Genomic DNA, 17,422 nt, shown 5'->3' on the forward strand with positions numbered 1-17,422 from the left:
AAATAGGAAGCGATGGCTTCTTGTGTTGCGAGCGTATATTTTCGACGCTTCCGCGCTCACCCCTCCTGCGTGCTCGCGCACGTGTGCCTTGGAGCACGTATATATACAGCTGTTGTGCGAAGAATTGGCGGGTTTGGAGGCAGCCCGCGGCTTATATCCTGATTGCAGAGTGAATTGTGGCGCGTCGCTATAGGAACAGGGAGCCAAAGTGAGGGGGAAAACCTAAAAAATATACAAAAGCAGGAAACAGCATGATACGTTGTTGTGTGGACCGTGCTTTGTGTTTACTGCGCTGCACCTCGTTCTTGGATATGTTTTCCCCCTTGATTCCCGGCAGCATATTAAAGAGAAGGAAAGCCGTTTTAGGTGTTAGTCTTCATTGTGGCTTGCGTGGGAGTATATATACGGACCACCGAAGAAATTCAGGGCGTGGCCGGCGCTGATGTTAATAACAAAATATTGTTTTTATAGCAATGTTTACGTAATTTAATGCATTTGTCGCTCGAACAAGTGGATCGGGCGCGTTCAGTAAACAAAACGGTTCTGCGCGTCGCGCTTACTGTGGCAGCCGCGCTACAACGATCAAATTGCGGTCGCTCCGAATGATTGACATGAAGAAAAGAGAGAAGGAAAGACTATTCGAATGCACTGGGGGAAAAAAGGGGGTGGGCGAGCGCACAACCTACTCCGCCGTTGATGCCAATGTCTGGAGGACGCATACATGTGCTTTGGTGCATTCAACTGGAACGGTACGCGCGGCGTTTCGTGGACAGGTTTATGACTGTACTTCAACGCAGATAAAGGTACGTTAACGCAGAACTGTAGCGCGCGCGATCAGTAATTTTGTGACAGCGTGAAGTTGCATGTGGCTACCTATGGACGCGAAACGAAAAAAGGAGAAAAAAGAAAACAAACACGCTGATTCAGGTCATGTTCCAGTGATTGCACGACAATTCATGAGGCTGGAATCTTGTTGGATACAACTAGAGTTTCCTACAATATACTGGAGGGAACTCTGGCGCTGAAATCCTTCAGCCACCATGGGAGTGATGGGAAGTACATTGATTTGTCTGATCTTCGTACTTGTGGACTCGGACGTTCTTGTGGCTTTGTTTATTACGCTTTATATGCCTCGGCGTAATAGTTCTGCTGAAACCCGCAAGGTGGAGCGAAGTAATTAATTGTCGTAAATTTCTGAGAAATCTATACTATTCGAAGTGCAGAAGACGTTGCGAACACGCACAATCGCTGATAATTGCAACGATTGAGCTTGTCGAGGTGGTCAAATCGAAACGCGCCAAGCGTCTCAAGGCAATGGTTTGTCCGCGATAAATTAATAAGAGCGTTTCATATCGCTTGTCGATGCATGCGTCCGTAGCGTAATGGCATCAATATCGGGCTTCTGTGCTAGAGATCCTGTGTTCGAATCCTCCCGTGGGACAAATTTAATGATGTTTACCTGATTATCTGTTACGCAGTACATTGTTAAAAAATGACGAGTTTACAAAGTCACGAAGCCGTTTAAAGCCGGAAGGACGAAGTCTAGGCAAATCCATGTACTTCCCACAATTCGCATACTGATACAACCGCTCCCATCGCAGCCTCCGTAGATATTATATAGCGCCAAAGTTCCCTCTAGCAATTATTGTATGAAATTCTTTAGGAGACGAGGCCATAATGCGGTTGTGGCAAAGGACATGAGGGAACTTGAAGTCTGCACGAGATATTAAATCAAAGAAATCAGGGCAATTAAGAAGCGCGATGGGGAGCGAACTTTAAGGAATATATATCGCCTGATGTTTCTTCTTTTTTTAATCTTATGCATTGATTTTAATTTGTACCAAGAATGGGAAGTTCCGTTACAGATTTTGACAGGAAGTTAGAGAGCTAACCATGAAGCGGCGTTGCCAGCCGTATCCGATGAATAAAGTCATTTTGTATTGTGTGCCACGCGAACAATTTTCTGCGTATCCCAGCGGAAACTAAGGGGTGTGTACGTGTAATTTGAGGTTTCACGTTGCGACGGCTTGCTTGAAAGATTGCTCACCCGTTCCTGTTTAGTACGCCGCGCATGTAATAAGAGCTGGCATACGCTACCATATATGGTATGCGCGCCTGCACGCGTTTTCTGACACCACGCCGCGAATGCTAAGCCCGACTCATGTATTTGAATGTACACTTCGGGCGACTTTTAGAGAAAACAGGTTACTTTATGGAGCACGCGTGTTTCTTTTTTTCTTTCTTCGTTTTTTTTTTCTGGCGCATATGCAGGATCCCCTGGCTATCGCAGCAGACGACGTGTGATTAGTAGCGCTATAGCGTTCGTCAGTGCCCCTGTGTAGGGCACTGACGTTGCTTCGGCCCATATTTGCAGCTATAGCGCCAGCAAAGTGATAGCCGCGCATTAGTGTGTTGTCCCTTTTAACAGTGGACTGACCTGTACAGCAAAGACGTTGATGGGCGGGACACCGAAATCGAACTAGACGCGGCCCTGACCATTCCGCGTGACCATTCCATGGTGGGTCACTGGCAGCGAGCTTTGTTCGCGGAAAGATTGGACCCCGCCGAGGAGAAGCCCCGAGCACCTCGACGCGCCGATTGGTGGCCCACGACGGCAGAGAAAGGCGCCCGTGGGGTTTAATTTCCCCGCGCCGCTTGCGCCTCTGCCGCGTGTCGCGACGGCCGCGGAGCCCGCTTTCTTGTCTGTTCGTGCGTTTTAATAATAGCCGTCGTAATGCGCACGTTGTTCTAGAAGCACATCCTTCTGGGGCATCAAATACTGGCGCGGAGGAAGTTTAGTCCGATGGAGTTAATTTTGGAGTTCGCTGCATAGACAGAACGATAAAACTAGTTCGCCAAATGACACGTGAGCGGCTCCGTGATACGTCCGACTATATACCCTAGGGGCTGCCTGAATCCCGACAGCCACTTAGCTCCCAAAGTATCAAACAGGCCGAGACGTATATACGTGCCCCATGTGGTGATTTTCTCTCGCCTGGCCAACCGGTGGATCGCTGGCGTGTATAGAAGAATTGTAGTGTTTTAGTGAGCTGGTTAGTGGTCTGCGTTTCAGGTATGTCGTGATACGGTCGTTGCAGCCTGTAATATCGCTAGATATAGTTAGGCTGACCGCTGTATGGGGCCTGAAGTAGGTGGGACGTCCGTGGCTGAAGCCCAGCATTGGTGTCGAAGATTCAAGGAGAAAAGGGCACAGGGAATATGTCGTCATCGTCGCGGGGGACGCGCGGTCTGGCTGCATTTGCGTCGCTTTTCAGCATTGTCTGCATGGTCAGCATCGTTGTAATCGTTGTGCTGGAATACTCTGACAGGGCGATCGACATTTCGAAGTACTGACCATCACATATGTACGCGAGGGCATATACCGTGGCGTCACCTGCAGAAGAGCTTTCGGTGATGGGCTACGTGTCATCACGTGACGCAATCTACGAAGCCTTTTCATTGGTTTTCGATGTGCAAGGAGGGCCCCAACAGTGGTTACTTCTTTTACTTATCTTTAAGCTTTATATTCGGGACCTTTCCGTTTTTGCTGTGACGTACGCGGCGAATCCACAGATCTTCTGCTGCCTCGGAAGGCTTATTGCCCCGAAAACAAGCTTCATTGCCGACACGCGTCGTCTGTTCGCGCATTCGGCGTTGTAAACTTTATGCATGTATAAACTAAGCCTATAAAATTTACTCGAAGTTGGCGGACATAATTTGTTAGAAAAACCAAAGTAATATATTCACTAATTAGAGTAATTTCATCAAATAACGTCTTAATTACAACGATTATGGCGCATGTATATATCGGAAAGTTTAAGAGAATCGCTAGGAAAGTCTAGTACCGTGTGTGTACATTTCAAAATGGCCATATAGACCGAAGTAACTGGCATCAGATTTTTTTCGCAGAGCTTCCCTGATTACACACGCGGTATAAATACGAAGCGCGGCTCGCGCGCGTGTGTGCGTGTGTTATATTGGTGAATCCTGCAATGGCTTCAGCGTCCTCTCCCGATCCGTCCATATATAGTTGAGCACTCAATCTCGGGCGGCAAGGTTAAAGACTTCGGACCATCTTTCCTGCTGCTGGAGCTGCTGCAGCCACGGCGGTACTCTTCGTCGCGCAGAAACGGATTGGCAGGAGGGCGGCGTGCGCTGTAGCTCGCCTGATTCTACCTAAATTGGTGCACGGCGGCTCCTGCCTCGTTGTTTTGACGTCGGCATATTGATGGCGGCCGCGAAAACCTCTCGTGCGCCGCCGCTATTTATGGCGTGTGTGTTTGTGTGTGGGTGATGGGGGAGGGGGGGAGGGAATGGGTGCGTACGTGCGCGCTTCGCAAACGGTTTAGTGTGGAGCGACTCGATTGAGCCGTCAAGTTGGGCTGCCGTACAGAGGCGCTCCTTTGTGGTCGCGATCCCCTCCCCCCCCCCCCCCGCCCTCGTCACATTTGTTCGCGAAGGCCGAAGTGAGCGTTTCGCGCTGACCCTTTTCTTGGGCGCCTAAAGAACCAACGGACAGGCGGAAGGCGATTTGTTCTTTCTTCTTTCCTTCTTCTGCTTCTCTGGAAGCTCTAACAATTCTCGTTCGAGTAACGGCGTGCGCATGGGCCGGGTTTTCGCGCCTCAACAAAAAAGTGCGAGCTTCCTCCTCAAAACGGGATCCGGAAGCTTCTTTTCAATATATTGAGCCTATAGTGGGCGCGCCGAGTATAGTTTTGTTCGGGTCGAGGTGCACAGAACATAACCTGTTGTAGAGAGGTTCAGCTTCTGCTATTCTTTCTGGAGACATCAGCTGTTGTTACTGCGAGTGAGTCACTGTTCTGAAGATAGCGATATTCTGCTCACTATATTGTATTGAACCTTTTCTCGTCAGCAGCGTTTCGATAGATGCGCACATGCGCAGACAAGTGCACTCATACATCCATGAGAGCGGGATATCACATGGGGGTACGCGAACACTGCGCGTAATAGTTTAAACAGCCACAAACGTCTGCAGTCGCGTTTGGTAAAATACCACACAGCCTGCCTTTACGGCGCTCAACTGTAGGATGTTTATAAAGTTTGAAATTTTTTCTTGCAGCTCACTGCGGGCCTGTGGCAACTCTCAAATGCAGAACTTATGCCCTCCCCCCCCCCCCTCTGCCCACATTTCTCTCACTCCCAAGGCGCATGCTCAGAACTCTGCAGTTGCATGTCCGCGTTCCAGTCGGGGCGAAATTTAAAAAAAAAATATCGCTTATGTACCAATATATGTAGGAATACGCCGAAGAACTCTGAGCACTTAAACTTGATCCGAAGCCTTCCACTGCTGCGCCCTCCATGGCCCTCGATTTATAATCTTAGCGCATTGCTATAGGTTTCATTATTACTATTCGTAGATGTGTTGCTTCAGCAAAATGTTTATGCGTCCTGCTCCCCTGAGGGCTTACGCGACTAGTAAGTATAACGCTATTATAATCCGTGATTATGCTTCGTCGATTTTACGTTTCGTTAGAGATAAGCCTTCATAATGTACATGTAGACAAGCAGATGGAGCTTTCTCTGTATTTTGTTCGCTTCAGGTTGTGCTGTTTGCGCGTGCGCAATTGTATTATCTACTAGCTATACCGAGCTGAACGAGCACTAAACTCACTTTGAATTGACTTTCTATGCCAAGTGATATTGGATATACGCCGCCATGGCCGAGCGGCCCCCTGTTGCCTTTTATGTCGCTCTTAGTGGCGTCCTTATTTTTCTGTGCGCGTTCACAGGTGTAAACACGCGCTCGCGCACCGTCTGTTTGTATCGCATGGCAGCAGCCAGCGTGCGGCCGGGCCGACGTGGGTGGCGCGTAATATACGCGCCGCGTCTCCCACGCTTCTCCTACGAGGCACGCTCGTTGGCCGTCAAGATACGCGTTTCATTGCGGCTTGTCGCCATCTCTTCACCAAGGGCAGAGAGAGCCGCGCTGTGGCTAATTACGATCTCTTTCGCTTGTATTCTGCGGTCTTTTTCAGTTGGGTTGATGGGAACGCGGTTCCAGTGGCGTGTGTATACGCATCGCTCGCTTTTGTTTCCGCTGGCTTCTTCTGCCTCCGTCGTTATGTACGCCTATACATCTGCGCACGGTTTTATCTTTTGTATAGCGAACTTTTTTGCTTAGCCTCAGTGCTTCTGACTAAAGCTCGTTGCAAATCGTCATTACCCTCCCTCGTTTGTGTACTTTCTCTGTCTCACCCGCCGGGGAAACTTACTGGCCGTACGCTGTTATGCTTCTGGGCTCAAGGTCGCTGGTTCCATTCCTGACCGCGCCCGCCGCATTTAGGTGGCTGTGGCATGTACTAAAATTATCGTGTTCCTTTTGATCTGAGTGGGCATAATTGAAAGAACCCTAGGTGGCCAAAAATTAACCCGCGGAGGCTTCCCCATATACGGCGTATCTCGTATGCCCCATTGTGAAGCTTCGAGAAGTTGTCATTGTTCTCTGACTTCGGTATATCCGCGCGGCAACCGCAGCAGTGCAGTCTGTATTTCGTGTAACACCAACGTCTGACTTCGATATTATATATACGCGGCATTCCTTCTTGGTTCGACTCGTTGCTTTTAGACGCCTGTGCTGTGGCCATTTTTTCCGTGCGCTGCGTGCACTTCACGGTAACTAGCGTCAGAAATTCTGCGGAACATTACAATATCAGTTTTCCCGCGCTGGGCTGTTGCTGGATGTCTCAATCTCACTCCTGTTCGTGCTGCGATTTCGTGCCGCAAGGTAGGCGAGTTCAGCAAAAAAACCCTGCGTCCAAATGAATGCCGCTCCCTCGTAAATTGGCGATCACGTGGCCCAGCAGTGGCAGGCGGCAGCGGCACGCGCCTCGGCGCTCTCTTGTGCAGTTGCCACAACTGGGACAAATAAACGGCAGCGCGACTTGACACAAAGAGCGAAGGCGCATGTCTTTCAGCGGCTGTTGTGCAGTCTTCTGTCTGGTCACAACGCATCTATTTGTATTGTTTAGCGCGCGCTGCTGTTAACCTTGTGCAGTAGAGATTTACAGCCAATACCGCGCACAAAAGTAAATGCCAGTGGTCAGTTGCCAACGAACTGACCTTTATTGCCTTGTATTGCTGTAGGCTGCACGCAATTACTTAGACTCATCTGGGTGAGGCAATGCGTATAATTACTTGTTTTACAGCGACTTGTGCGTGCGAACTGCGACGCGATTTCGATGGTCTCGGCACCTTTGTAGCCAAAACGCTGTTGTCGTCAAAGCTGGCTTCTCCTCAACAAAGGGCTTTGTGGGAAGCAGCCCGCTTCTGTTAGTGCCCACTGTTACAGGATAGATCGAGTATATATTCTCAACATTTCTCTGCGTGTGCAGCCGAGAATGTTAAATTGGCTTCTGTAAGCATCGTTAGTGTAAAAAAATTTTTGTGGAAAAAACAAAAAAATAAGTAAATTTTATTACCGTCACTTTTTGTGTTTTCTTCTGTTTTTTCGCTCTCAGTTCTTCTGTGATTTCGCTAACGTTTTCTGTTAATTGCTTTTCCGCTATTTCACAGACATATTTTTCCAAAAATTACTTTCTTACGGGGGTAACTTTTGCTCCCGTAATTACTGCAGCTTTTATCGAAGATGAAAGAGTCAATGCTGGGATGGAGCGTGTAACAGATCATACAAGTACAGATCAGCGCACTCCACAGAACAAATTAAATGTAACAATACAGGCGGCGACGAAGCGCCCGGCACTACGCGACACATCCAAGTATCCACGCTACCGGCAGTTATAGCCATGTTTCGATTGACATAAATGACTCGTACGGAGAAAAGCTGTATCTCTTTTGTGAATTTAGGGCCAATTGGATCCTGCGTACGAGATCACTGTTGAAGCTCAACACAAATGTTAGTTGTGTACAGTAAAGACAGGAACAAATCTCATTTCGCTCAAAGTTATAAGGGCGAAATTTTCACTTTACTGTAGTGACCCTTTTCGCGGCGATCCCGTGGGCGCTGCCATGTTTGCTCACGTGGTGACGCGACCATTGCTTGCCTCAACTGTCCCCGTTGCCTCCGTATTTACAATGGACGTGTATGACTACGGTGCGGCTTAGCAAACCTCAGTTTCGGGATATATCGTGGACGGTGACGGGGTAGACGACACGAAGTTTTGTCCACAGCTTCAGAGAACATGCAAAAGAGCTCTCGAAGCTGATTAAGCTGTGTCCAAACGGCGCGAGCAGCGCCTATGGTGTTCGTTCTAAAAGCGGGGCTAAATATGTATTCCGAACTATCCAAACTTTCCGTTCATGAATTGAATCAGGATTAGTGTGTTTTGCTCTTCGTTCTTTATTTGGGAAATATTTTCAAGCAGCGGCTAGTCACGTTTTTGACTCAGTTAAGTTCCTCGGTGCGCTCACTATCTGATTATTTTCTGCCTAATCGCTCGCGGGTGTGCTCAGTTCCGATAGATTTCTTCTTGATGCGCACAAGGCTTGAAGCATAGCTGTTCTGTACGTTGCAATACCTTGTAGCAAAGATGTATTATCGCTGGTAACTCGCTTACTCTTGCGGACCGTCACGAAAGGTTGGGCTTCGACCGTTCATGCGCTATCGGTGTAGTCCGTCATTTATTGTGCGTATACAAGGCGTATATATTCAAGTATGCGCCCATTCACTTATTCTTGACACGTTGGCGATAGAGTGGGCGTAAGTTTCCGTGCCAGTTGGGGTAGTTGTGTGTGGATACTGTGCGCGAAATATATGACAGGAAGCGGCGCAACTCCCTTTGTCATTGTTTAACGAGCGGTACCCACTCTTTCCGACGTTTCGGGGCTGAAGCCATTTCTTTGAAGGTTAGCGATACAACGCTGGCGGATGTGTCTGTATCCTCGGGCAAAGCCGTGCATCTCCGGTAACACGTACGGACAGTTGCAGCAGCGGTCCGCGACCTTAGCCACACAGATTCATTTCATTCCTTAATATGCGAGTCACTATTTTTGCAGCGAATTACTGCACACGTCTTCGATCCACCGCTCCACATTTTGAAACACGAATGGAGCACAGTGCGTGAGCGAAAACCGAATCGTATTTCCGACAGCTGACCGCCTAGAAACCCCAAAAGCGATAATGGTTTCGTATTCGTGCGCTTTTGCTGAGACAACGTGCGGTGCGCCGCCGAAAGCGCCATCTCGTTTCTAGAGAAAAAAGTGTTCCGCGATAAGGGTCCTTAGGGACCAATCCTGGTAAAATGAAGAAAAATTCGATCTTTCAGCGTAAACAGGTTTTTATTTTATCAAACAATGTTGTTTCTTTGTTCAATTCTAAGAAATTTTCTGTTGTAAAAATAGGCATTTCCTGGTCCTTGCTGTTTTCACATTTATTTGCTACAGTGTATGCATAAAGGCACGTATGGCCAGGTTCGAACCTGGTCTCTCGACTCTGCGACTGGGCGCCCAACCGAGTGATGTGCCGTCAGAACGTAGCGTATACCTCCTTATGCCAAAAGAGCGTGGTGCCTCGCTAGGCACTCACGTAGTCCAGTAGCGGGATGCTGTCCGTGGCAAATGGGGGCGTGTCATAGACGGGACAGGCGAAGCGAATAGACGTACGACAGTGAGGAAACGAGTATGCATGTTGTCTGGATTGTTTAGGCGAGCCTCAGGCATACCGAAAACTTGTGAAAGATGAGTGAAAGGCAGTCGGACGCGAGTGGTACTTCGTCAAAGGCCCCGGAATGGACCATTGCAGCAGCGTGCATGGAACTTCGAAAGCCTGTCGGCTGCCACCTGTTCGTTCTGTCACAATGTATATAGTGCAAAAGAGGCGCCAGATATATTTTTCCTTTTTTTTTTCCTTTGACTTCCTCTGTGTGGGGCGACCATTTATAGACTTCTTGCGGCTCCCACGGCCACTCGCTGCACTTGGGCACAGCATTGTGGACCCTGGCTTGGGTCGAGGGGCCAGTTTATATATGTACGTGCGAGCGAGCGCGAAAGCAGAGGTGCTCCCCACCCGCATCTTTTTGGTTCCCTTTTCAGGCGTTTTTCGCTTCGCTACAGCTTCAGTGCACCGCTGGTCACGTTGCCGTATAGTACGCGTCTGACGGGTCTGTGCGCGGGAGACCAGCGCCGGAGAAACAAAGTAACGGTGACTGCCCGATCATGTATACGCACCCGGGCGCCCCGCCAAGTGGCGCGTCAAGGTGGACCGCGAGGCGTCCTGCAGCGCCACTGGGGCGGATCTCGTTGTACGACAATCGCGTATTGTCTTGTCAACGGTAGCACGCCTGAGGCTCCGACGCTGAGAGATTATGGCGCCATGCCTGGCGCTGGAGACCATGCATGACCAGCTCTGCGAACCTTGCATGTGTGAAATGTGTGTCAACGCGCCTCTGCTGCCGGGGTGCCGCGCTTTGCCGTGCATGTTTCTTGGTTTTCGGCTGTTTTATCGGCTCGTTTTGTCCATTTAACTGCGTTACAAATGTATAGTGCCTATATTATGAATTTCTAATAGGCTATAGCCATGATTGCCTCATGATCCGTGTCAGTTTGTAAAAAGTCGGGTATGCGCCTTAATAAGCTGCATGGAATTTCATTTTTTTAGCGCTGTAGCGAAGACTGCGGGATGAGATCGCACAGCTGGCTATAGACCCAGTCTCGCAGCTCAAGGGGACAAGTTTAGCAACCGCCAAGTGGCGCTTTAACAAGCGCTAGATTGCGGCGGGAGATATCAGAGTCGCGGTGAGGTCAAACGTGCTCGGTATGTCTTGCGCGCACTCCGATTAATTCCTTTGGGCAGTCCACAAAGTCGTCAGCATATGAGGTAACTTTTATCAACCGTCATCACGCGGTTTTATGGACAGGTAACTTATAATCTTGCACTCGGCATCCGAAGCTCGAATGAGTGAAAATCGGAGAACTCAGTAGACGTATAACTACGCCGGGCGACATTGGTTTGTCTTCTGTAGTTGTCATGATTAATTTCGCTGGGCTTTGGTTTGTCTTCTATGCGTATCAAATAAAAGCAGTTTATTTATTTTTCTTTCTTCGCTACATTGGGTGAACTGGGCTGCAGTGGAACGTTACGTGAACTCCATTTTTATATACGATTACCACATATGCCAAAGCGCGCGATAGCGAAGATCCTGCAAACCACTGCTCGTTCGTACCGTTATAGATCTGTTCTTACCTCTTTCTCCCGTGCAGGGTAGCGAACCAGAACTACCTTTGGTTAACCCCCCTGTCTTCTGTAGTATATTGTGTCTCTGTCTCTCGGATCTAATGCTTCCTTGTCAGGGATTTTATATTCACTATAAGGCCGAAAATTGTCACTCTCAAAATTGGGTTCTTTGATGGGGAAGTACTATGTACTAAGTTGAATGCACCATTCACATCTAAGGCAAAAACAGTGGCGGTGCCGACCTCGGCAGCCTGCCGACTTGCTTCAAATTGCCACGCTAAAAATACGCTCGCACTGGCGATGTGGAGGAACCTGACTAAGGGAAATGGTAAAACAGAATGCCATCGAAGACCACGCCACTGTGAACTTCGCGTGCTGCCGCGCCAGACGTCTGACTGCTCGCTCACTTGCTTGCGAGCAGCTCTCGTGTGAATGTCATAAGGTTCTTTTTCTTTAAGTTGATCGCGCAAATAGAAACGAAGCCACGCCGTAGAGACGTTTTGTTCATATTTTAGCTCAAGTTACTTTTAAACAAAATAATTTGTTTTGAAGATCTGTCCCGTTAGAGGTCACTGAACCTCTGCGCTGCGCGTGTGCAGAAAACTACCTTCCAATCGAAAGTAGTAATCGCGTGATGATTTTTCCAATTTTCCTTGACCGTATACCAAGGTGCAAGAATTTGTAAGCTGCTCTCATCTACCATCCTGTCGCATTCATAGCCAAAACGCTGGAACAGGACAGCGCGGCCTCTTCTCACTTTTTTCGATGTAGGTATAGGCTATTCTGAAATGAATTTTCGCTAATGTTATACACTTGAGTGCGTTTGCAAAACTTTATCCTAAGATTGTGATGGTTTACCAACGCATTCACTCTATTTTAGCAGATGAAGCAAGTCGTAACTTGGTCTTTCACGTGCAGCATGGAAGCCTTACACTTTAACTTTTCCGAATGCACCACGGTCATCTTTCTGTGCATCGGCTCTAGCGCAGCACCCGTTTTATGCGTCTAGCGATTCTGCGGTGCAGAACCGCACCTCTTTACCCGAATGATGACGCGCTAAACTTTACGTCATTGTTGTCGTCATACCGCAGTGCATCCGGGTCTATTGTGGACGATGACCAGGCAGACAGGTAGCTTGTGGTGGGGGACTGCGACAGAAAAAGATTAACCGAGAGCGGGACGCAAATATGGTGAGAACGAGATGAAGACTCTGAAAACAAAGGAAGACGCGAATAATAGCTCGTGGCTGTTCCTCCTTACGCGGCCCTGCACCAAGGCCTCGTCAACTGCCAATGACGTATACGCAACGCTTCGAAGGACGGGCGCCTCTTCCCGTTGTGGGTTCCCGCTCGCTCGCTGGATCATGGTCAACGGCGACCCGTTCGGCAAACGTGGGCGGGGCTGCAGGTGGATGCGGGCGCGCTGACAATTGGGGGCGTGTACGCTGTTTGTTGTTGTTGTACTTTCTTTTCCCCCGTCTCCTTCGTGGTTAGACTCGTCGCGCACCTGCCAACTTCGAGATAAAAGAGCTTCGGAACGGCCAGTTAGCCAGTCTTGTACATGCTTCACCGCGCAGACACGAAATGGTGCCACGGCGCGAAAAGTCGAGGAATGCCTGGACCGGGTTCGAAATGTGCAGCTGTCCGCAGCGCTTTGTGTACGAACGTGCGGTACCACAGAGTACGGCTTCACCCAATGCCACCTTGCTCGTGGCGCTCTTCTCGGAAAGTCGCATTCGTCCTAGAACAGACCGCGCTGTAAGCTTAGTGCCGCACCGAACTTGCGTCGCGAAGTTTTCTGCCGAGGTGATCGAACGAGCCCGTGGGGTGAACACTCCGTCGCGGACGATTTGAGTATCGTCTCGGCATGCTCTGAAATCGACGAAAGCCCGTCGCAGAGTGACCGCGCAGCAGCACTGCCCTGTTGCGTCGAGTGCGGTGCCTTGGTAATTGGCTCCGTTGTCAAGTTTGATGGCGTTATATGGAGAATTTCATCGCGCTGCTGGCCGCAGGAAATAAGCGCATCGCATTGTGCCGCACCCCGCCTTCTCCTCGTTTTTTTTTTTTTTTTTCGAGTACACCGCGTAGCAAATAAACTTGGTGTATAAAAATGTGTACCAATCTGTCAGTACTGCGTGTCCTTGTCTGGTTGGTAAGTTGTTATGGTATTTATCTTGGCGTTCGTCTCTTACCGAGTCGCACTGTTGCAGGTCCCCATTCGCTCATGACGGTGCTGGAGCCGTACAATTTCACTGAGAAACGACGCCGACTTCCTTTTATAACTGCAGCGAGGGGCGACTCCACTGCCACATCCCGTGTATAGCCCGTTGTTCCCGGCGTTTGCTTTCGGGTTATTCTCTGCCTGTTCTCCCCGCGTTTGCGTCTCCGTATGCACTGCACCCGCCAATGTCATTCGCCTTTGTTTATGTGGCAAAAAGCAGTAACTGCGTCTTCTTTTCCGGAGTTCGCGCTTTGCGTCTTTGTACGAACTTTCACGGGTTTTGCGGCGGGAGAGCGAGGAGGGCACCCATGAGCAACGGCTCCTATATGCGTGGCCCTCGCAAGAGTGAAGCGCGTTCCTTTTGTTCGTCGGGGAATTCGTGACTGGGGGAAGAAAAAAAAGAAGAAAGCCCTTAATTTGAGCTAGCGTGGCCCGGCGTGTCATTTTGGGCGTCGTGAGAAATGTCACTCGTATGTGTGCGCACCTATCATGAGCATACGTGAGTGCGCGCAGGGGGGAGTTCTCGGCGGCGCTTCTGATGTAGCGAGGCAGACTCATTTCATGCTTGTGGATGGAGAGGCGGCCGCGTGTCGATCCTGTCTTCGCTTTCCTCTCTCAAGAGTACCTTAATATAGACTCTCTCTCTTTCTCTCTCGCTTTGTCGCTCTCGCCTATTCTCGCTCCTAGTTTAGGCTGAAACCCAACCCGGCGAAGCGTTGACGGCACAAGCGGCATCCATGGGCCAACGCCAACCAAACGCCCGTTGTGCGTATACGGCCACCGTCGTATACTGAATTGAGCAGAACTAGAGTTACTGTATGTGCTACCGCATATACAGTAACTCTAAGCAGAACGTGCCTCACGCGACATGGAGACCGTGGCGGCAGTTTGCGAGCAAAGCCCGTCTTTCGCATGCAGCGACATTGTATATACTGTGTTTTTAGCAGCTGCGGTGACCGCACATGCGGACTTTGCCGTTTCAAGTATACCACCGATCGCGGAAACTGCGAGTATCGCGTTTGCGGCCACGGCAGGTGTTTTCCGAAACGCCTATACACTGAGTTACTATACTGCTGGGCGTAAGCATTTAGTCCGTTTCGATGGAAACTGCGCCCGTGCGTGCGACATGTGTTAACCGTCGTGTCCGCCGCCTGTATACGGCCGGAGGCGCGTCCGCCGAGAGTTGTTAGCTGACGCGGTAAACAACAAGAGTGATACAATGCTGTCAAGCCTTGAGTGCGTAATAAATAAACAAATGAATAAATAAGTAATGAAATAAAGGAATAAACACTGATTATTAAACCACATGTCTATATATACTACTATGAATGTGTTCTTTTCACTGCAAGCTATATATGCCAGTAAATTTTGCAACTTTCACTTGCTGTCTGTAATTGGCAACACTCTTTATTCTTTTTCACATGTTTTTTTTCTTTTTACTTCTCGCAGTGTGTTCAATTACTTGTCTCTTCGTACGATATTGCTTCTACGTATTCTGCCAACACGACATTGCATCGTTCCTCCGCGTTCTGTAATTCGCGACTGAGACTCTTGCAAGCCGCCCCAACTAAAACAAACGGCCAGTAGCCTGCTGCCTGGGTGGTCTATATGTCATTTGTTTCTAGGAAGTCCGTCGCGTCGCTGAGCGCTGCAGTGCGATGACCGCGGATCATGGCCTCCTTTGGTTCGGTAGCAGCCCCAGCTGGATTGCTTTTTGCTGGTGCTGCCATTGACACTAACCATACACCAATCTTCTTTCTCGTGAACTACAGCGAAAAGGACAGCAAACGCGCTGAGTTCTTGTGTGACTCTTTCGTAGCTTATTTTACGTTACTTCGACTTTAAGAGCTGTATTAATTCGTCTGCTGCTGTCTTATTAGATGAAAAATTGTGTAAACGGGGTGAAATAGTGGATGAAACGTGGTCCGATTCTGGCGCGTTTTTGCCGTTATCGATTGTGACGTCTTCACAGAGCTTGCGTCGTTTGGGTTATTTATTTATTTATTTATTTATTTATTTTATCCGCTGACTCGGCGGCATAGATACCCGCCGTGCTCAGTGGCTATGGCGTTGGGCTGCTGAGCACGAGGTCGCGGGATCAAATCCCGGCCACGGCGGCCGCATTTTGATGGGGGCGAAATGCAAAAACACCCGTGTACTTAGATTTAGGTGCACGTTAAAGAACCCCGGGTGGTCGAAATTTCCGGAGTCCCCCACTACGGCGTGCCTCAATCAGAAAGTGGTTTTGGCACGTAAAACCCCATAATTTTTTTTCGGCAGCATAGATGTTAGTAACCCCCTTCATGACCGTTCGACCGTTCCTATTATTCAGGTACGACCATCTGCTTCCACCACAGCACCACTTGTTCACTGGTGCTTGCACTGGAATTCGCTCGTTATGCGACATTCTTTTACAGGATGTTAACGGTAGTACACTTACGCACTATTGTCTTGCCTGCACGTGTAGGCGCTGCGCACATGCGCGTGTCCCCATAAACGTGCACTCAGAGTAAAAGAAAGTGTCGTGCACACGGCCTTTTTTTTCTCTCGCTCCCTAATCTTTTCCTCTTTTTTTTTCTTTAACGGTTGCAGAAGGCTTAACTAAAGTTGCACGCTAGCTGCCTGCAGAGCTTCGTGGCCGATCGTGTCAAATGTCAAGTGCAAGCAGCTCTGGCTGAATGAAACACGCTGCCTAAATTGTATTTTAAACAGCGGCGCTTAAGAAGTCTTGCTTGTCAGTTGCATCAGCGCACTCTTTTCTCATCGTTGCTTAAGAATGAAAAAAATCGCCCGCATGGTTACGTTATTTTTTTCCTGTTGGCACGGTTAATCGTCCAGTAAGTGAAGCGCGGTTCTGCGTGCATCTTTGTATCTCCATCATCGCAAAATATCCGTTAGCGTGACAACAACGCTGGTAGCGACATTTGCGACGCAGAGTTTCCCCAGAGAGCGCACAAAGTTAATACTTCGGGGACATAACATATTCTGCCTAACTGCTGGCGTAAAGCGTTGGTAGCAACACAATCGTAAACATGCAGTTCTTTTATGATTTTCCTCCAACAATAACGCCCGTACAGCAACAACAACAAAAAAAATCAAACGCGTTGTAATTGTACAAAGCCTCGCAAGATGTCGCCACCATCCTTGCTATGGCCGTCCATTGCTAAAGTACCGTGGTAATCCATGAGCAGTAAGAAGTTTGCCGCGTCATCGATGATGTCCGTGATCGTGGCGCTGAAGATGGGTTTGCACCTGAGGCGTGGAGCTTCAGCACATATATGCCTGCTGAGCTCACAGCCATATAGCTGACTTCCCTGTAACTCTACACAAGCGACAGTGCATGGCATCTGTGTTCCTTCCGCCTTCCGCAGCAACAGCTCGGCAGTCCACGATGTGGAGGTCAGCCTCGCCGACCGTTGCAGTGGGTCTCCAGCGAGGAGCTCATTAAAAAAAAAGAGAGAGAGAAAAAGGAAGAAACCAAAAACTGGAAAGTAGAAGGCGTCCCGAAAGTGAAGCCGTCGCCCCCTTACCAGAAGAGCCAGTGGCCCGTAGCGTCCAGCGACCCGAAGGAAGCGTCCGCTTCACGCTTCCTGCCTGGTCTAATGTGCAAGCCGTGTAGGCGCCCTGCTTGACATATGTATTTGTGCCGCAGCTTTACAGGTGATAATTGAACGCCGTCGCAGGCTTCACCTGCGCTCCATATAAGTCTGCAGTTTAATCAGGAAGAGCAGCGGCGGCTGCTCTTTTCCATGAAAGTGTGCAGCACTTTAGGTTCAGCTGCTTTCCAGGCGGATGCAGGGATGGCCACTCCAGTAGTTTAGATTTATTTATTTTAATTTTTTTTTTCACCTCTTCCGTGTCCGGACGGTTCCTAGCCCCAGGACTTGCCGCCGACTTCGCGGCGCCATCGAGTATTCCTGAAGTTTGGCGAAAATGCCGACGTCGGCCTCGTGGTCTCCCTGGAAAGAGCAGGAATTGCACAGCGCCTTGCGTTAGTAGGCGCGTGAGCGCATGCAACGCGTGATTTCATGGCGGTAGCGAGCAACCCACCGG

General features: G+C 49.3%; 1 protein-coding gene across 2 annotated transcripts in view; it reads left to right on the top strand.

The window, feature by feature from the left end:
• Positions 1-17,422, top strand: part of LOC142584666 (WD repeat-containing protein 47) — a 194,109-nt gene that overhangs the window by 102,134 nt on the left and 74,553 nt on the right. The gene's annotated exons all lie outside the window — the stretch shown is intronic.

The sequence above is a fragment of the Dermacentor variabilis genome, chromosome 1 (assembly GCF_050947875.1).
Source record: "Dermacentor variabilis isolate Ectoservices chromosome 1, ASM5094787v1, whole genome shotgun sequence".
NCBI classification, from domain to species: domain Eukaryota; kingdom Metazoa; phylum Arthropoda; class Arachnida; order Ixodida; family Ixodidae; genus Dermacentor; species Dermacentor variabilis.